General features: G+C 47.5%; 1 protein-coding gene and 2 non-coding genes across 4 annotated transcripts in view; 1 reads left to right on the top strand and 2 right to left on the bottom strand.

The window, feature by feature from the left end:
- LOC147228530 (cytokine receptor common subunit beta-like) overlaps nt 1-21,340 on the top strand; it is a 176,375-nt gene that overhangs the window by 43,119 nt on the left and 111,916 nt on the right. The window contains exon 1 of one of the 2 annotated variants that reach the window (XM_086156638.1): nt 6,654-6,813. The exons of the other annotated variant lie outside the window; for it this stretch is intronic. The gene's annotated coding sequence lies outside the window, so the exon portion shown is untranslated. Of the gene's footprint in view, nt 1-6,653; nt 6,814-21,340 lie in introns of those variants that run through there. 2 annotated transcript variants of the gene reach the window in all.
- Nucleotides 13,526-13,598, bottom strand: trnav-cac (transfer RNA valine (anticodon CAC)). Its single transcript has one exon. It is a non-coding gene; the product is annotated as a tRNA-Val (tRNA).
- Nucleotides 20,842-20,914, bottom strand: trnav-uac (transfer RNA valine (anticodon UAC)). Its single transcript has one exon. It is a non-coding gene; the product is annotated as a tRNA-Val (tRNA).

Raw genomic sequence — 21,340 nt, 5'->3', positions numbered from 1 at the left:
CCGATTTATATTTTTCTCGCCATATTTTGCGACGGGCAAAGACATACGGAGCACCTTGGAACCAAACAAGTGTCATTGCAAAGCCTCGCCAGGAGATGAAGCCAGAAGATTGGCTGAAACACCTGGTTCTCCTTCCTGCTGCAAACTCGACTCACCTGCTCCTGGAATGTGGAGACGAGCAGCTGCTCGCTGATTGGCCGGATGTGGTCACATGATCGCACACCTGTGCCCAGTGGACTGGGAAGTCCAGACTGGGAGACTGAACTGTTTTTGGGTGCATTTCTAAAAACGACAGTCAAAACCAATCTCCCCACCTGAAGGCAGAGGCAGGCTACCCCCTCTTCCACCGGGTTGAACCCCTGTCTCCCTTCCTGTTCACGCTCTACACCTCAGACTTCAGGCTCTCCTCGCAGTCCTGCCACCTGCAGAAATTCTCAGATGACTCTGCCATCGTGGGCTGCATCAACGGAGGCCAGGAAGAAGAGTACAGGAGCGTGGTGGACAGGTTTGTGGAGTGGTGTGGACTGAACCACCTGCAGCTCAACGTGTCTAAGACAAAGGAGCTGGTGGTGGATTACAGGAAACAGAGGACCCATCCGACCCCTGTCACTATCAGGGGTACAGAGGTGGACATTGTGGACAGTTATAAGTACCTGGGTGTCCACTTGGACAATAAACTGAACTGGACTGACAAGAGTCAGGTTCTGCAGCCGAGGATCAGATCCCTGAGGTCCCCTGCTCCGGTTACCATCCGGTTCAAACCGAACCCAGCCTCCTTGGCCCTTCCTGATGTCCAGGCAAAGGAAAGTTGGGTCCAGTGATTTTGTTCTTCATGGGGGTCTGCATACAAAGCTGGATACTTGTTGGTCATTCAGGATGAGCTTGGAGCTGTAATTCCACTGGTGTCCAGCAGAGGGTGAGAAAACACCCCAGAGCTGGAGATGAAGCCAGAAGATTGGCTGAAACGCCTGGTTCTCCTTCCTGCTGCAAACTCGACTCACCTGCTCCTGGAATGTGGAGACGAGCAGCTGCTTGGTGATTGGCCAGACGTGGTCACATGATTGCACACCTGTGCCCAGCGGACTGGGAAGCCTGAGAGGAAAAGTCTTAATATCCACAGGTGAGTGCTCCTCTTCTTCTGACTTGTGGAGGAAACTCAGTCAGATGATCCAAAAAGGGACCAAAATAAATGCCAAATTCTCCTGGTTACAGTTTAAAATGTTTCCGCCCGGTTTTGAACCGAGGACCTTTCGTGTGTGAGGCGAACATGATAACCACTACACTACGGAAACCTGCCGGATGCCTGTCATGATTTCTCAATTTACAACTAAAAGGAGAATCCTGGTCAGCTGGATCTTCTCAGATCATCTTCATCTCACGTTCGTATCGTGGACAGTATCTCCACCTGTCTGCGAAACACTCCTCGACGGGGAGGAAACACTCTTTGTTTACTTCTTTAATGACCAAACAACCTCGATTCCATCTTATTAATATCAGACACATATATTCCGACGTTCATCTAAAACACTTCAAACCCTGTCGATAACATTTGCATCCAGTATAATGTTGTTTTTCCCGCCGTCATGAAGCTAAAGCCGACTCCATCCTTGCCGTGGTCTCGTTGCAGACGCTCACAACCCTTGTTGCATCCTTGTTAAAATTTATCGCCGCCGTCGTCCTCGTTATTTTATGTAACAAACCGAAGATTCATTTATTCGGTAACGACGCCCTCCAGCTGCATACCTGCGACCTTCATTCAGCATGTCCACAAGTTTCTCTTTTTCTGGGATAGTTAACAACTTCCTCTTAAATTTGGGCGCGTCGTCGGGTGCCTTTGCCGGCGCGGAACGTTTCGTCCTCATCATGGAGAAAATTTGCAAACTTAAATTTGGCAAGTTGTACAGAGACAAGGCCCGGAGATTGTTGGTCTACCGTAAAAAATAAGCATTAAAAAGATCCGCGAAACAGCGAGGCTGCAAAAGGTGATCATTGTTTCTCATTAATTCATATCCAGATGCACTGCGGACAGCAAAGTAGGAATTTCACCTTGCAGGAAAACCCGTTTCTACACTACGACAATCAATGCTTTGAATCTCTTGAATCTTTTCTCCTAACATGCCAAAGGTTACAGGCTGGTCTTTAAATTCCTAATTCTGCAATGTTTGTCATGGAGATGAAGAGGGAAGCATTTCCCAGATATATTGATAAGTTGCATCCAAGGATTTGGTCTTTTTAGCTTTGCAAGATTCATTTCAGGAGGCAGATTGGCTCAGGTGTGTCGAATCCACTGAATGAAGATGGATATTTTAAGGTTTTAGTGAATTCATTAAACCGCTCATATTCATAGAGACTGAAGAAGTAGATGCACGTTTTATTTACAGGTTGCAGGCAGTTGGAAGGGACAAGGGTCAGTGAGGAACAAACCGTTAAAAGTTATCTTTTGAGATTTTTACAGTCTGTCAATGTGTCTCTATGTTAGTTTACTGGACAGTATCTTCACCTGTCATGCGGAAAAAACTGGCGTTCGATTCCCCGACGGGGAGGAAACACTCTTTTATCGATTTATTACCTTTTGTGTATTTCATTTTAACTCTTGTAACAGAAGGTTTCATGCTAACGCACTAAGCTAAGGGACACAACAGGGTTGCTAGAAAGCTGTGAGCTAAAGAATGAAGCTCGACTGTGGTAGAAATAAAGCCATATATCTGGAGCACCTCGGAGCCAATCAGCTGTCGTAGCAAAGTCTCGCCACTAGATGGCGCCAGATGATTGGCTAGACTCACCTGCGTCTGGAATCAGGAGATGAGCAGCTGCTCGCTGATTGGCTGGATCTGGTCACCTGATCGCACATCTATATGTCCATCTCCTGAGTCCAGTGGACAGTAAACATCTAGTAAACATCTTAATATCCACAGGTGAGTGATTTCCTGCACTGTTTATTTACATTTTAGTTAGTTTAGTTTAGTTAGTGTCTGTGAGATCTCTATTTGTATGAACACTGTTCAAAACTGTGCGGTCCAGTTTTACACTCTAGGTTTTTAATTCCTCCTTCTCCATTGCTTGTCATGAAAGTATTTTGTGAATAAATGTGATGTTTTGGTATTTAAACACTGACTTTGAGTCTTTGAGCATAAAAAGCCACTCCTCAGTGATCCTGCTGTGGACACTGCTTTGTTTCTCCCTCATGGTCACATTAAGTTACTGCAGAAGTTTTAGGAAGTTTGCTAAATGTAGTCATTTTCCTCCAGAACATTCATCAAACAGCAGATGTGGAGGTGCTATCTCCTATCCTAAGGTTTGTTCCCTGAACGCTGCACAATTCCACCTTATTGGAGGTGAGGAAGGGAAGCACTGCTACCTACTAGCCGTTCTTGGACTTTGTTTCATATTCAATGTCTAACAGGTGTGGCAGGAATCTGAGAAGGTACCTTCAGTGAAATAATTTAAGGAGGCTTCACTGAAACCCTTATCAGGTTTGTACTGACAGCTGGTTGGAGGAAACACGGTCGGACGATCCAAACTGGGACTTAGAAGACCTTCTTGTCCTTCTCTTGATGTTGGTGATGACTGGAGGTTCTCAGTCACCCGGCTCGAGGTGAACTCTTGTTGAAATCTTCTTATCGGGGCAACTGGACTTGAATTTCTTCACTTGCAGGCGTGTCAGCCCTCATCACAGAGGCCTCTGAAGTTTCTGAATATACTTGTTTTGGGCGGGTCTAGGTTATGGTAGCTTGTTACGGAAATGGACGAGTTGATGGCCAGAAACTCGGTCAAAGGGGGTTGTTATGTTCATGGGGTGTCATTAGCTAGTTGCAATCCTGCGACTAACAACCCCCTTAAATTCAGTTGCCGCAATAAGTTGATTTCGACAAGATGTCGATGATAATGATGGCTCACCACCCACAGGAAGGGTCGAGGGGCGCAGCGTGAGCCAGGCGGTAGCCGGACCGAATCGTTGGACTTGCGGTGGCGTGTCCTGGACACTCGGGTGAAGAGAGGGGCGGCGCTGTCAACTGAGTGACCTAAAGAACAAGATGAAAGAAGCGGACGAAGGGACTTTCCTCCGCAGGGTGGCCAGACTCTCCCTTAGAGACGGGGTGAGAAGTTGGGTCATCTGGGAGGAGCTCGAAGTAGAGGAGAGGAGTCCGATGCGGGGACTCCTGGACACCTCGCAGGGGAGGTTTTCCAGGCATGTCCATCTTGGGGAAGAGCCAGGACACACTGGAGAGACCATGTCTCCAGGCTGGCCTGGGAACGTCTTGGGGTCCCCAAAAGGAGCTGGACCATATGGCGGGGGAGAAGGAGGTCTTGGCCTCACTGCTCCGGCTGCTGCCCCTGCCACCTGATTCCGGCTAAACGAGGGAAGATGGATGGATGTTAATAATAATTTATTGATGGGCTGAAGTAGGAAGTAAGTGACACATTAGTCACTTGTTCAGTGAGTTTGAAATGCTCTTTATTTTAAAATAGTGAGGGCAGGATAAGCGTAGATGATGGATGGGTTGTAGGAAGGAGCAACAAAGAAAGCAGTTGAATGGGTGGATTCCCGTTCTTCTTCTGGCCTGCCGGAGAGTCGGTGAGCAAGGCAGCGAATCCACGGCTGCTCCCCGGACGCTGCTCGGAGGACCCGCCTACTGCTCGCAGGTTTCATGCAGGGGATTAACAATGTCCTGCAAGAGCTTCATGGAAGTGTCAAAAGTAAAAGATCTTACAGTTTTAGACAAAGTCCCTGGTTGTGACAAACCCTCCATGGCCCGACAGACTTTGGCCTTTATCGCACAGCAGCGGCGCACTTACGACATGAGGGGGAAGGTCTGCGTTCTAAAAGCTGTCGGCGTTACCGTAGCAACCACCAATGAAAAGCAGGCTCTCGGCAACAGAGGGGGTCCTGGGAGAATCTCCAGGACTCACCCTGGAGATTTGATAACACTGTACTCCACCTAATCCTCATCCCTTTCCTTCTCTTCATCCTCACCGCTCAGGCCGAGGCCTTTGGTTCGAAGGACGTTGGAGTAGACGGGTTCTTCATGGCTTTTCTTGAAGGTCACAGTGGAGTGTGCAAGGTCACCGTCCGGCCCTGCTGCCGTTGCTCCTGCTCCCGCCGAGGGGTTCTGGTACAGGTGTTCCTGAGGAGACGGAGGGGCTTCAGTCTGCTGGTCAAGGAGGTTTGAGGAAGATCTGGTTCCTCACCTCTGCTTCCCCGTCCGGTTCCACTTGATGCCCAGACGGTTGTTTGGAGAACATCTTTTTTCTGGGAGGCAGGAAAGACCAGATCTTGAGTACTCATGTTAAACTCAAGGGAAAGCCTTTGGGTGTCAACCTTGAGCCACTTACCTGAGAAACAGGAACACCAGGACCGAATTCAGGACCATAAAAAATAGGGCAGCGACCCGTACTCCTGCCATTGCTTTCACTGAATCTGGGAAGTGGAGAGACACCGAAAGGACGTTCAGATTGCTGACGAACGAACTTTACCGACTTTTCAACTGGACTTCACAGATAAAGATGAAGAGAAAGTTGGTCACACAGCCATGACTTACTGGTCCTTTATTGTTTGGTTGCCGGTTAAATGTCATTGATGGTCTACATTAAATCGGTATTCAGACAGAGCCTTCTGTCTGTCATCTGCGTTCATTTCCTGTGTAATCCTACATGTTCCAGCCACCAGAACTACCAGAAGTCCTGGAGGGAGTTTTGCACTGTATGCGAACGTACAACCAGCGGCAGGAACGGAAATGAAAATGACGATGAACACGACATGATTCCCCCCGTAAAACAAGGGAGAAGACTTCTCCGTCCACGTGCCTCTTCTAGTTCTTTCTTAGAATGTACATCATCCCCAGCTCCTCCACCGGCACCATGTTAGTCATTGTCTGAAACGGACCTCTGAACTGCCCTCAAGGGGGACGAATTGCTGACCAACGTAAAGCAGACATGGGAAGTATGTGGGCGGTGATGTTTGAAGGTGATGTTTACCCACATGACCTGAGCAGCAACAAGCCCAGCAACAAGTTTACGAGGGACAGACTTTAATGGATGTAGTTTTGTCAAATAACCTCTTCGACTCACATTTCACATCGATGTGGACGGCCTCAGACGACTTCAACCCCGGCACATTTTCAACGGTGCAGTAATACTTCCCGGAGTCTGAGCTCCGAACTGGACTGAGGAGGAGTTGTCTTTCTGCGCCCACCGTGGTGTTTTCCCTTCCAATCTTGTACCAGAGGTACTTCACTGTCTCCCCCAGAGCGCTAAGGCAGGTCAGAGTCACTGAGCTGCCCTCCAGGATGTCAGCAGCACTGAACGACACCCGGGGGACATCCAGAGCATCTGGGGGTGAAGATGTGGAAACAAAAGACATGCAGTTACAAGTCAGCATGTTTAACTTTCCCCTGCAAGTGGACGGCAGGATGACGGCTTCAGGCTGGACTCTTCAGGTTGTTTGGTTTTCCAATAAGAATGAAGGAAAACTCACACAGCGGCGGAGATGGGTGCTGAAGATGTCCTTCCAAAGCACAGGAGACAAACTCTGCGGGACTCAAATGGACCTTCAGGTGATCCTTCTTCTGGGAGGGGATCTCACTTCCGTTCAGCATCCAGATGTAGGAAAAACGACCCACTGAGCTGCAGCTGCTGTGACACAACAGCTCCACTTCCACCATGTTCTTATAGTTGTTTGTCCTCCTGACCTGAACCTGCAGAGCTGGATACCAAAGAGAGAGCGGGGAATAATGTCATCGTAAAGAAGCAGCCGATGCTTTTTAAAGCGATGGGCTTCGGCCGGATGTTTGCCTCCACGCAGACGACAGTGTGGTATGTTGAAGATGGTGAAGAGAAGGAGAAGAGTTATGAGGGAGAGGATGTTCCTCTCAGAATACAGTTTAAATCTGAGTTCGACCTTTGCTGTGAACCAAAGTCTGGAAGCGGTGAAAGTTCTTCAGCACCTGTAACGGTCAGCGTTGTCGCAGGTAACTCGTTCTTCCACTGAACGCCTGTCCCCTCAAGTCTGAAGTGATACTCTGCTGAATCGCTCTCGCTCAGGTCGCTGATTCTCAGTGTGGAGCGTCCGTTCCCTGAACCGTCCACCTCAACACGTCCGATGTAGTTTGCCTTTTTCCTGATGTCTTCAGGCTGTGAGGGAGGCCTCCGATCCTTCCCTTCAGTGCGGAACCAGAACGTGGACGAAACTGTCCCTGGACTGGTGTAGTTGCAGGAGATGTCCACGGCCGAGCCCTTGGGGGCGCAGATGTCTCTGTGGGTGTAGGTCACCATGTTGCACACAGAACCCTTCACACCTGAGAGAGAACATTTCCAAGCAGAGTCACAAAGAGATCAGAATAATAGAAGAGAGATGCTAACAAAGAGGGGACTCACACACTGCAGGGGAGGGATGGCGCTCGTATCCTTGTATGGCACAAGACACACTGTCTGGAGAAGTTTCTTTGGAATAATAATAAGAATTATAATATCTTTCTCCTTCAATTTTCCCTCCATTTCTAAACCAGCTATATGTAAGCCCAGTCATCCCACAGTCGTCGACACATGACATGTAATAATAGTATTTTATGATCCTGAGGCCTGGAGGGACGAAAGACAGGAAAGATATTTCATTCAAATCTAACTTCACACAAAAGGAATATTTTTTTCTTTTTTTGTTTGAAATTTGTGTGTGATGGAAACGTCCAGTCGGAGAAACGTTGCTGCTGGGGTCTTACTCTTGACTTCCAGAGTGACCCCGGGGGATCCGGTGTAATTATCCAGGTCAGTGATGATTCTGAATGTGTAGGTGGCAGCGTCGCTCTCTCTCAGGTTGGAGATTGTCAGAGTGCACCACTTGTATCCGCACTGATTCTTCACCCGGCCTGCGTACTCAGGCTCTGTTGTCAGGTCCACTGGTGGGCCGTCTCTCTGCTCAGTGAACCACAGTGTCCTGTGTGACTCATTCCTGCTATTTGGCAATCTGTCTGAATATGACGGGTAGTTGAAGGTGCATCTTATCTTTGCACTGAATCCTGTCAGTGTGCAGAGTCTCATGGATCTGTACTTCACCTCCCACTCAGTGTAGGAAGGAGACACTGCAACATCAAGGGGGGAAACAGGAAGGAAAAACTTTTAACAATTTAACAATGAATACCTTTGCATTTTTATCGCAGGAAGATCATTTTGATCCAGCGTGAGGCTGCGTGACGCTCGTCTGCCGCCTGACTGAGTCCCTTCGGTTCAAACGTGCCGACACGAGACGGGAAAATTGAGCTTTGGGTCGGACCGAGCCGAGATGGTTCGCTATGTTCAAGCCGAAAAACTCTCAAAGGTCTGTTAGAACTGGACCGAACGGAAGATCTTCGAGACGCGAGAAGTGTCTTCAGGAGCATGGGCGAGGAGCACGCTCGGTCAGAAATGACGGCGGCAGAACCTCAGGCTCCAACTGGGACGGGAACACCGAGTTATCTGAAGAGAGAGGACTCTCGGCGGTTCTCTGGCGACTTTCTACACTTTGGCGATCCTTGAAACCTCCTCAAAAAACAAACGGCGAATGTAGAAATAACAGGACGGTATCCAGATACAAAGGTGCATCTCTGTCGCGATTCCCGTCAGTCGCCGTGTGATGCTTCACGAAATAGAAAGGAGAAGTTCGGTACCTTGGAGGGACAGGAGCAGGACCACGAGTCCACTCAGCGCTTCGGTCGGACTCATCGCCGCTCCGGCAGATGACCCAGAGACACCAGTCTCATATTAGCCTGGAAGAACCTGAGAGAAAGAAGTGTCTTCAGTGTGTGTTTGAGGGTGGGGTGGTGGCAACGCTGCATTTAATTCAACTTCCTTCCTCTTTCCAATGTAAACTCCTTTGAGGAGAATTGAACAAGATAAAAATGTGCGATCTCACACCGGCTGAGAAACAGTCTCAAGAAAACCCTCTGAAAAAGATGAGCGAGGCCTGTCATTTTCATCATCGGTACAATTCAACTATGAGAGACAGAATGCAGAGACAAATTTATTGTTACACATAAAAAAAAGAGGATCACCAGTAAACATGATTCCACCTTTTTTTTTTTAACCAAAAACCAACTGTCATAACAGTTTTTTTTACACCATTAAGGTTTATTATTGCTATTATATAAATTTGAAGTCATTATCTCTGAATGAATTATATAGAAAGGGAATAAAAAAACAGTCAACAATCTGGAACATTTTTGTCAACAGTTTATTCTTTTATATTTTTTAGGAAGTGAATTAAAAAAAAAAACACTTCTCATAACACAAGAAAACAACAAAATGTTGCTTGACTTTGGGAACTATTTTCAACATCAACTCTATTTAGCACATGTAGGACAGAATGTGTGAAGGTGAGAATGTTTTTTGCAGATGTATTTCTCACATGTGCAGCACACAGCTTTTGTCTTGCAGTCTTTCTTCCAGGGGCAGAAGTGGCACCTTTTTCTTTTGACCGACCCGGCCGTAGCCTCGGGTGGATCGGGGCAGGTTTCGGCCGCCTGAACAGCTTCCACAATGGCCGCGGAGGCTTCTGTGCGGGGCAGGCGCTCCCTTCTCTCAATGCACGGGGTGACAAGAGCCTTCGCGTGAATGTCGCGCGAATTTTAACAGTTGGTAGACTACATCTTGTGTAGACGAGGTGACCTGAAATAGATCAGTGACTCCAGCATCGTTGTTGGTGAGAGCGTAAGCAGGCAGCATAGGATGGTGGTTTGTAGGATGACTCTGGTGACAAGGAAGATGAAGAGGACAAAGTGGTGGAAGCTGAAAAGGGAGGAGTGTTGCATGGTTTTCAGGGAGGAGTAGAGAAAGGCTCCAGGTGGTCAGGGTGAGCTTCTAGATGATTGGACAACAACAGCTAGTGTCATCAGCTCCGCCCTACCCTTCACCGAGTGTCCAGGATATGCAGCCTCAAGTCCGACAACACGACCACAAGGTCGATCGAAGAACCGTGGCCTCAGGTGTCTTGGTTCCAAGTGCGCATATGGACGCCTTCATTCCTGACCATGGTGTTAGTTGTGGACAATCGGTGACCAGCACAGAAGTCAGGATGAGCTTGGAGCTGTAATTCCACTGCACATACTGTCCACAGCATAGTGGACAGTATCTCTGCCTGTTACATGGAGGAGCGGAGTTTGCTTCCCCGACGGAGAGGAAACGTGATAACCACTACACTACGGAAACCTGCAGGTGCATTGTCCACATGTGATTTCTTAATTCAGAAGGGAATGGAGAATCAGGGTCAGCTGGACTTGTCTAGTGCACATATGGACACCTTCATGCCTGACCATGGTGTTGGTTATGGACAATCTGTGATGAGCAAAGAAGTCCAATAGCACAACACCTGTCGTGGGGGGGTATTCCTCCAAATCACGCCCTTCCCAGTCGCAAAGTCGTAGCCTACGGGAGCATTGGTCACAGGAGGCAGAACTGACTCTTCAGGGATGCTTCGAGACGACGGACTTGGATGTGCTCTGCGAGGACCAGGGAGACGACGTCAGAAGACTCTCCGACTGTATAACTGACTATGTCAACTTCTGCACGGACAACATCATCCCCACCAAGACTGTGCGTTGTTTCTCAAACAACAAACCCTGGGTGACTAAGGACATTAAAGACACGCTGAACAGGAAGAAGGCGGCATTCAGAAGTGGAGACAAAGAGGAACTGAAGAAGGTGCAGACTGAGCTGAGGGAGAAGATCGCAGAGGGAAAGGACAGTTTCAGGAGGAAGCTGGAGAGCAAACTCCAGCAGAACAACATGAGGGAGGTGTGGAGTGGGTTGAAAACCATCACTGGCCATGGAAAACAAGCAAGCCAGATGATGGAAGGAGACTTGTAGGAGGCAAACGAACTAAACCTGTTTTTTAACAGATTTGATGAAGGAGCCTCCGCCCACCCTCCCCCCAGCTCCTCTCAGGACTTTCCTTCCCCTGCGCCCTCATCCCTCACTTTAAGGAGCTTTCCCCCTCCCCCACGCACCTCTCCTGCTTCCCTGGACGATGTCTCGTTTACACCTCAGCCCTCCTGCCCCCCACTGGGACTCTCTCCACCCCCTCCCGTCGAACGTGATAACCACTACACTACGGAAACCTGCAGGTTTGGTCTCTACATCTGAGATGTTAATTCAGAAGGGAATGGAGAATCAGGGTCAGCTGGACTTGTCAGACAGCAGAGTGGAAAGTATCTCTGCCTGTTACGTGAAAGAGCAGAGTTCACAAGGGCTGTGGTGAGCCCTTTTTGTCCAGAAAAGACAGGAACTTAGGGTAACTTATAAGAGCAGAGGTAGGAGAATGTGGGTAGACTACATCTTGTATAGACGAGGTGACCTGAAAGAGATCGGTGACTGCAAAGTAGTTGTTGGTGGGACTGTAAGCAGGCAGCATAGGATGGTGGTTTGTAGGATGACTCTGGTGACAAGGAAGATGAAGAGGACAAAGACAGAGCAGAGGACAAAGTGGTGGAAGCTGAAAAGGGAGCAGTTGAGAAAGGGTCTGGGTGGTCAGGGTGAGCTTCTAGATGATTAGACAACAACAGCTAGTGTTATCAGCTCCGCCCTACCCTTCACCGAGTGTCCAGGATATAAGAATAAGAATAAGAATAAGAACAACTTTATTAATCCCGAAGGAAATTGCAGTGCCAGAGTTACAGAAAATATAACAGTAATAAATAATAAAAGAAAGGCAGAATTAGAAATAAAAATAAACTATAAACTATAAAGTGTATCAGTGAAACTATAAAGTGTCTTAGTAAGCAGTGATAAAACTATAAGTGTCTTCGTAACAAGTGAGGTAAGGAGTGCACAATAGTATGATAGAAGGGAACATTGTAGTGTAGCTGTTATGAGATGAGATGAAATATTGTACAGTTTCTGAATATTGCACAGAAATGAGATATTGCACATTTTTGTTTGTTTTTAGGTTAAAGATAGGTTTTTATGGTTGCCGGCGGCTGAATGGAGAGGAATTAAAAAGTCTGATCGCCTCAGGTAGGAAAGACGTCAACAGCAGAGTGGACAGTATCTCTGCCTGTTACGTGGAGGAGCGGAGTTTGCTTCCCCGATGGAGAGGAAACTCTCGTCACCTCCAGCTCATATGTTTCTCCACGTAAACAACTCGAAATACATCCTGATGAACTAATGGAGCCATTTGGTTTGACTTTGACATGAGCATCGGAAGCAGAGAGAGAAGAGGAAAGGAAAGAGTTTGGGACTGAGAGGAGGAACTTTGATATCTGGACTATGACAGGAAAAGGAAGAGAGTTGGTGGACATGGTTTGTGGAATGATGTGGACTGAATCCACCTCCAGCTCAGTGTCACAAAGACAAAGGAGCTGGTGGTGGATTTCAGGAAACAGAGGACCCATCCGACCCCGGTCACCATCAGGGGTACAGAGGTGGACATTGTGGACAGTTATAAGTACCTGGGTGTCCACTTGGACAGTAAACTGGACTGAACTGTTAACACCAACGCCATCTTCAAGAAGGGTCAGAGCCGCCTGTTCTTCCTCAGGAGGCTCAGATCTTTCAACGTCTGCAGGACCATGCTGCAGGTGTTCTACCACTCGGTGGTGTCCGGCGTCATCTTCTACGCTGTTGTGTTCTGGGCAGCAGGATCAAGACAGCTGATGCTAACAGACTCAACAAGCTCATCAGGAGAGCTGGATCTGTCCTGGGAGTGGAGCTGGAGTCTGTGGTGCAGGTGTCAGAGAGGAGGATGCTGAGGAAGCTCCTCAGCATCATGGACAACATCCATCACCCCCTGCATGGACACTGACGTCCTGTCAGAGCTCTTTCAGCCGCAGACTGATTCCACCGAGGAGCTCCACTGAACGCCACAGGAGGTCTTTCCTCCCTGAGGCGATCAGACTTTTTAATTCCTCTCCATTCAGCCGCCGGCAACCATAAAAACCTATCTTTAACCTAAAAAAAAACAAAAACTGTGTAATATTTCATTTCATAACAGCTACACTACAATTTTTCCTTGATCATACTATTGTGCACTCCTTACCTCACTTGTTACTAAGACACTTCATAGTTTCACTGAGACACTTTATAGTTTATAGTTTATTTTATTTCTAATTCTGCCTTTTCTTTTTATTATTTATTACTGTTATATTTTCTGTAACTCTGGCACAGCAATTTTCTTCGGGATTAATAAAGTTGTTCTTATCTTGACCAGCACAGAAGTCAGGATGAGCCCTGAGCTGTAATTCCACTGGTGTCCAGCAGAGGTGAGAAAACACCCCAGAGCTGGAGATGAAGCCAGAAGATTGGCTGAAACGCCTGGTTCTCCTTCCTGCTGCAAACTCGACTCACCTGCTCCTGGAATGTGGAGACGAGCAGCTGCTCGCCGATTGGCCGGATGCGGTCACATGATCGCACACCTGTGCCCAGTGGACTGGGAAGCCTGGGAGGAAAAGTCTTAATATCCACAGGTGAGTGCTCCTCTTCTTCTGACTTGTGGAGGAAACAGGGTCAGATGATCCAAAGTGGTACTAAGAAAATGCCAACTTCTCCGGGCTACAGCTTAAAATGTTTCCGCTCGGTTTCGAACCGAGGACCTTTCGCGTGTGAGGCGAACGTGATAACCACTACACTACGGAAACCTGCTGGATTGCTGTGATAATTTCTCAATTTACTACTAAAAGGAGAATCCTGGTTAGTTGGATCTACTCAGATCATCTTCATCCCACGTTCGTATCGTGGACAGTATCTCCACCTGTCTGCGAAACACTCCTCGACGAGGAGGAAACACTCTTCGTGCAAAGAAACCCATTTCTACACTACGTGTCACAATCAATGCTTTGAATCTCTTGAATCTTTTCTCCTAACATGCCAAAGGTTACAGGCTGGCCTTTAAATTCCTAATTCTGCAATGTTTGTCATGGAGATGAAGAGGGAAGCATTTCCCAGATATATTGATAAGTTGCATCCAAGGATTTGGTCTTTTTAGCTTTGCAAGATTCATTTCAGGAGGCAGATTGGCTCAGGTGTGTCGAATCCACTGAATGAAGATGGATATTTTAAGGTTTAATTAAATTCATTAAACCGTTAATATTCATAGAGACTGAAGAAGTGGATGCACGTTTTATTTACAGGTTGCAGGCAGTTGGAAGGGACAAGGGTCAGTGAGGAACAAACCGTTAAAAGTTATCTTTTGAGATTTTTACAGTCTGTCAATGTGTCTCTATGTTAGTTTACTGGACAGTATCTTCTCCTGTCATGCGGAAAAAAACCGGCGTTCTATTCCCCGACGGGGAGGAAACACTCTTTTATTGATTTATTACCTTTAGTGTATTTCATTTTAACTCTTGTAACAGAAGGTTTCATGCTAACGCACTAAGCTAAGGGACACAACAGGGTTGCTAGAAAGCTGCAAGCTAAAGAGTGAAGCTCGACTGTGGTAGAAATAAAGCCATATATCTGGAGCACCTCGGAGCCAATCAGCTGTCATTGCAAAGTCTCGCCACTAGATGGCGCCAGATGATTGGCTAGACTCACCTGCGTCTGGAATCAGGAGATGAGCGGCTGCTCGCTGATTGGCTGGATCTGGTCACCTGATCGCACATCTATATGTCCATCTCCTGAGTCCAGTGGACAGTAAACATCTAGTAAACATCTTAATATCCACAGGTGAGTGATTTCCTGCACTGTTTATTTACATTTTAGTTAGTTTAGTTTAGTTAGTGTCTGTGAGATCTCTATTTGTATGAACACTGTTCAGAACTGTGCGGTCCAGTTTTACACTCTAGGTTTTTAATTCCTCCTTCTGCATTGCTTGTCATGAAAGTATTGTCCGTTTTTGTGGCTCCTGCCACGGGACCGGACTTTGTTGTCCCGGTGTGTTCAGATTATCAATCAGGGAAAAACATCACAACGGCCAGGAACTAATCAAGCAAGAATGGTCTATTCAAAGTCAGGAAAATACACTTAGGAGATATCCCGGGCCAGAATGAATGTCACCCCGCGAGGATCGTTCGGCTCCTCCAGACACCCGCTGAGACGCGTCCAGTCGAATGTGTAGATGAAGAAGTTCTGGCCCCGATCCAAAGGATCAGGCTCATTTTATACCTTTTGGCCAAAAGGGTCGGAAGAAGTCCTGATAATGACTTCCTCCGACCCCTGGCTCTAGTCGATTATCCCCGGGGTGTCATTGGAACAGCAGGGTAGCGCATTCCTTCACCTTACATGATGGGGTCTCGCAGTTACATTTTACAGTCTTTGAAATTGATAGTGAAATAATGATGTGAGGTTGGAGATTCTATCATTTGACGTAGGGGATTTTGCAAGTCCCTCTCTTGACGTGAGCGTCCTCACGTCACACAAGGACTACAATCAAAATAAGTAAATACAATGAATGTATGTAAACACAATGTATTATAACAGAATATTCTAACAGAAGGGACAAGGGCCAGTGAGGAACAAACCGTTAAAAGTTATCTTTTGAGATTTTTACAGTCTGTCAATGTGTCTCTATGTTAGTTTACTGGACAGTATCTTCACCTGTCATGCGGAAAACCAGCGTTCGATTCCCCGACGGGGAGGAAACCCTCTTTTTTTGATTTATTACCTTTTGTGTATTTCATTTTAACTCTTGTAACAGAAGGTTTCATGCTAACGCACTAAGCTAAGGGACACAACAGGGTTGCTAGAAAGCTGCAAGCTAAAGAGTGAAGCTCGACTGTGGTAGAAATAAAGCCATATATCTGGAGCACCTCGGAGCCAATCAGCTGTCATAGCCAAGTCTCGCCACTAGATGGCGCCAGATGATTGGCTAGACTCACCTGCGCCTGGAATGAGGAGATGAACAGCTGCTCGCTGATTGGCTGGATCTGGTCACCTGATCGCACATCTCTCTCTCTCTCTCTCTCTCTCTGTCTCTCTCTCTCTCTCTCTATATATATATATATATATATATATGTCCATCTCCTGAGTCCAGTGGACAGTAAACATCTAGTAAACATCTTAATATCCACAGGTGAGTGATTTCCTGCACTGTTTATTTACATTTTGGTTAGTTTAGTTTAGTTAGTGTCTGTGAGATCTCTATTTGTATGAACACTGTTCAAAACTGTGCGATCCAGTTTTACACACTAGGTTTTCAATTCCTCCTTCTGCATTGCTTGTCATGAAAGTATTTTGTGAATAAATGTGATGTTTTGGTATTTAAACACTGACTTTGAGTCTTTGAGCATAAAAAGCCACTCCTCAGTGATCCTGCTGTGGACACTGCTTTGTTTCTCCCTCATGGTCACATTAAGTTACTGCAGAAGTTTTAGGAAGTTTTCTAAATGTAGTCATTTTCCTCCAGAACATTCATCAAACAGCAGATGTGGAGGTGCTATCTCCTATCCTAAGGTTTGTTCCCTGAACGGTGCACAATTCCACCTTATTGGAGGTGAGGAAGGGAAGCACTGCTACCTACTAGCCGTTCTTGGACTTTGTTTCATATTCAATGTCTAACAGGTGTGGCAGGAATCTGAGAAGGTACCTTCAGTGAAATAATTTAAGGAGGCTTCACTGAAACCCTTATCAGGTTTGTACTGACAGTTGGTTGGAGGAAACACGGTCGGACAATCCAAACTGGGACTTAGAAGACCTTCTTGTCCTTCTCTTGATGTTGGTGATGACTGGAGGTTCTCAGTCACCCGGCTCGAGGTGAACTCTTGTTGAAATCTTCTTATCGGGGCAACTGGACTTGAATTTCTTCACTTGCAGGCGTGTCAGCCCTCATCACAGAGGCCTCTGAAGTTTCTGAATATACATGTTTTGGGCGGGTCTAGGTTATGGTAGCTTGTTACGGAAATGGACGAGTTGATGGCCAGAAACTCGGTCAAAGGGGGTTGTTATGTTCATGGGGTGTCATTAGCTAGTTGCAATCCTGCGACTAACAACCCCCCTAAATTCAGTTGCCGCGATAAGTAGATTTCGACAAGATGTCGATGATAATGATGGCTCACCACCCACAGGAAGGGTCGAGGGGCGCAGCGTGAGCCAGGCGGTAGCCGGACCGAATCGTTGGACTTGCGGTGGCGTGTCCTGGACACTCGGGTGAAGAGAGGGGCGGCGCTGTCAACTGATCATCACCTGGTGGTGAGCTGGCTCGTCTAGCAGAGTACCCAGTCAAAAGGAGTTTCAACTCACACCTCTGGTAGAACCACAACCACATCCCGAGGGAGGCGGGGGACATTGAGCCAGAATGGTCCATGTTCTGTGCTTCAGACCGGAGCTGTGGCCGAAAGGTGGTCGGCGCCTGTCGGGGTGGCAACCCTCAAACCCGCTGGTGGACTCCGGCGGTGAGGGATGCCGTCAAACTTGAAGTTCTATCCGGCCTTTCCGGCAGGCCGAGCGGGATGCGGTTTCGGTGGTTGCCGATGTAAAACTCGAGCATGGGAGGAGTTTGGGGAGACCGTGGATAACAACTTCTGGTGGGCGTCGAGGAGATTCTGGTCCACCATCTGGCGGCTCAGGAGGGGGAAACAGTGCTCTGTCAACACTGCGTACAGTGGGAGCGGGGCACTGCTGACCTCCACTCAAGACGTTGTAGATCGGTGGTAGGAATACTTCCAAGAATACTTCCAAGCTGGGGCACTCTGGAGCGGACACACCTATTTCAGGGGCTGAAGTTGCTGAAGTGGTCAAAAGCTCTTCTGCAGCAGGGCCCAGGGGGTGGATGAGGTCCGCCTTGTGTTCCTCAAGGCTCTGGATGGTGTAGGGCTGTCCTGGCTGACACGCCTCTGCTGCATTGCGTGGTTGGGGAAGAGGTACTGCCCCAAGTGGGGGAGTTCAGGTACGTAGGGGTCTTGTTCACGAGTGAGGGAAAGATGGATCGGTGGATCGGTGCAACGTCTGCAGCAATGCGGACTCTGTCGTGGTGAAGAGGGAGCTGAGCCAAAAGGCGAAGCTCTCAATTTACCGGTCGATCTACATTCCCACCCTCACCTGTGGTCACGAGCTGTGGGTAGTGACCTAAAGAACGAGTTGAAAGAAGCGGACGAAGGGACTTTCCTCCGCAGGGTGGCCAGACTCTCCCTTAGAGACAGAAGTTGGGTCATCTGGGAAGCGCTCGAAGTAGAGTCGCTGCTCATCCGCATAGAGAGGAGTCAGATGCGGGGACTCCTGGACACCCCTCAGGGGAGGTATTCCAGGCATGTCCATCTTGGGGAAGACCCAGGACACACTGGAGAGAGGCTGGCCTTGGAAAAGAAAAAATAATGAGGATTACCGTATGTTTCAGCAGGAATGGACAGAAGAATTGGCCTTCGTGGAGAGAGCGGGTTGTGCAGTGTGTCTTTTATGCAATGATAAAATTTCATCGATGAAACGTCCAAATATAAAGCGACACTTTGACACACGCCGTGCCACATTTGCAGAGAAATATCCAGCGGGAGACGACAGAAAGAAGGCCTGTCAAGAACTGTCCAGAGTGCAGCCGGTCAGCAGCAGCTCCGTGTCTGGGCCAAACAAGGTGATTACAATCCGGCCAGCTTTGCTGGGTCTTTAACAACTGTGAGAAGCGGGAAGCCGTTTACAGATGGCGAAGACGCCAAATCGTTCATGCTTGATGTGGCCGACGAGCTTTTTGACGACTTTAAGCATAAAGACAAGATAGTCAAAGGGATAAAAGATATGCCTTTCTCAGCAAGAACTGTACATGATTGTACTGTTATGATGTCAAATCAAGTGGAGAAACAACAGGTGAATGACAGAAATGCAGCAAAGTATTTCTCCCTGGCCTCGGATGAATCAACAGATGTCAGTCATTTATCCCAGTTCAGTATTATTGCACGGTTCGTCGCAGGTGAGGAAAGTCTTGCCGTTTTGCCACCGAAAGGGACGACGAGAGGAGAGGATTTATTTAAGTCTTTCATGGAGTTTGCAAATGAAAAAAAACTACCAATAGATAAAGTTATTTCTGTGTGTACCGATGGCGCTCCGTGCACGGTGGGGAAAAACAGAGGATTCGTAGCGCTTCTTCGTGAGCAGCAGAATAGACCCGTCCTCAGTTTCCACCGTATTCTACATCAGGAGGCACTTTGTGCGCAAATGTGTGACGAGCAGCTTGATGAAGTGACGTCAACATTATTGTCGCCCGAGCTTTAAATGATCGCCAGTTTAAAGCACCGCTGGATGAAGTTGGGAATAATTATCCCGGTCTGGTTTTGCACAGTAATGTGGCTGTCAAGAGGGAAGGTGCTTCGCCGTTTGCGGCTTGTCCGAGCGAAATACAGACTTTTCTTCAAATGAAAGGCGTCCAGTATCCCAAGCGAGCGGACACCGAGTGGCTCCTCAAGTTTTATTTTCTTACGGATGTGACCGAACACCTAACCCTAACCCTAGTGAGAGAGGATGTGAAGGTAGCTGGTGTGAGAGAGGAAGATACAGAGAATAGGGTTAGATGGAGAAAGTCGACTGGCTGTGGCGACACCTAACGGGAAAAGCCGAAAGAAGAAGAAGAAGAAGAAGAAGAAGACGACCGAACACCTGAACCAACTCAGAGTGAAAATGCAAGGTATTGGAAATACCGTCTTATCCCTTCAACAAGCAGTCTTTGCGTTTGAAAACAAGCTGGAAATTTTTACGGTGGATATTGAGACTGGTCGTTGACTGCACTTTGAAAAACTGAAAGAATTTAAAGATGCGTGCATGGCAAGTGACTCTGTTCAACATTTTGATTTCCAGCAGCTCTCAGGCTTCACATCTACTCTCCTGAAGTCGTCCAAAGCACCCTTTGGGGACTTTCGTGAGCACACTAGTCTTTTTAAGTTCATCACTCGTCCATATGAGTGCGCCGTGGACAAAATTAACCTGAGTTTCATCCCCGGTGTCTCTGTCAGAGATTTTGAAGTAGAAGTTGCTGGCCTGAAAGCCTCAGACATGTGGGTGAATAACTTCAAGTCACTGAATGATGATTTGGAAAGACTTGCACGAGAGCAAGCAGAGCTGGCAAGTAAACACAAATGGACAGAAAAAAACTTCAGCCTGCAGACCAGCTGCTTGTTATAATATTGACAATGGACGGTCGTTCTCGCACCTAGAAAACATGAAGACGAACCTGCGGTCACGTTTAGTAGCGTTATAATTAAGAAGCACTTTTCTTGTTATTAAGTTACTTTGTTATAGCAAAGTATGTTGTTCAAAATAAATTCAGTCTTATTGTACTCTAAAATTGTTGGTCTTTCTCTTCCATTTAGCTGTTTTCGGTATTAAAATATACATACGGCTCTCTTAGGATCAGATTTTAAAATATGTGTTTTTTTTGGCTCTCTCAGTCAAAAAGGTTCCCGACCCTGTCCGAGATGATTGGACAACAACAGCTAGTGTCATCAGCTCCGCCCTACCCTTCACCGAGTGTCCAGGATGTGCAGCCTCAAGTCCGACAACACGACCACAAGGTCGATCGAAGAACCGTGGCCTCAGGTGTCTTGGTTCCAAGTGCACATATGGACACCTTCATTCCTGACCATGGTGTTAGTTGTGGAAGATCCTTGATGAGCACAGAAGTCAGGATGAGCTTGGAGCTGTAATTCCACTGGTGTCCAGCAGAGGTGAGAAAACACCCCAGAGCTGGAGATGAAGCCAGAAGATTGGCTGAAACGTCTGGTTCTCCTTCCTGCTGCAAACACGACTCACCTGCTCCTGGAATGTGGAGACGAGCAGCTGCTCGCTGATTGGCTGGATGTGGTCACATGATCGCACACCTGTGCCCAGTGGACTGGGAAGCCTGAGAGGAAAAGTCCTAATATCTACAGGTGAGTGGTCCTCTTCTTCTGACTTGTGGAGGAAACAGGGTCGGATGATCCAAAGTGGTACCAAAAAATGCCAACTTCTCCAGGCTACAGCTTAAATTGTTTCCGCCTGGTTTTGAACCGAGGACCTTTCGCGTGTAAGGCGAACGTGATAACCACTACACTACGGAAACCTGCAAGTGCCTTGTCCACATCTGATTTCTTAATTCACAAGGGAATGGAGAATCAGGGTCAGCTGGACTTGTCAGACAGCAGAGTGGACAGTATCTCTGCTTGTCACGTGGAAGAACGGAGTTCACAAGGGCTGCAGTGAGCCCTTTTTTTCCAGAAAAGACAGGAACTTAGGGTAACTTATAAGAGCAGAGGTAGGAGCACTTAGGTAGACTACATCTTGTACAGACAAGGTGACCTGAAAGAGATCAGTGACTGCAGAGTAGTTGTAGGTGAGAGTGTAAGCAGGCAGCATAGGATGGTGGTTTGTAGGATGACTCTGGTGACAAGGAAGATGAAGAGGACAAAGGCAGAGCAGAGGACAAAGTGGTGGAAGCTGAAAAGGGAGGAGTTGAGAAAGGCTCTGGGTGGTCAGGGAGAGCTTCTAG

This window comes from Fistularia commersonii, chromosome 12, assembly GCF_037954325.1.
Source record: "Fistularia commersonii isolate RoL2024-O1a breed Wild chromosome 12, RoL_Fcom_v1.0, whole genome shotgun sequence".
NCBI classification, from domain to species: Eukaryota; Metazoa; Chordata; class Actinopteri; order Syngnathiformes; family Fistulariidae; genus Fistularia; species Fistularia commersonii.
This window is presented reverse-complemented; position numbering and strand designations above follow the sequence as displayed.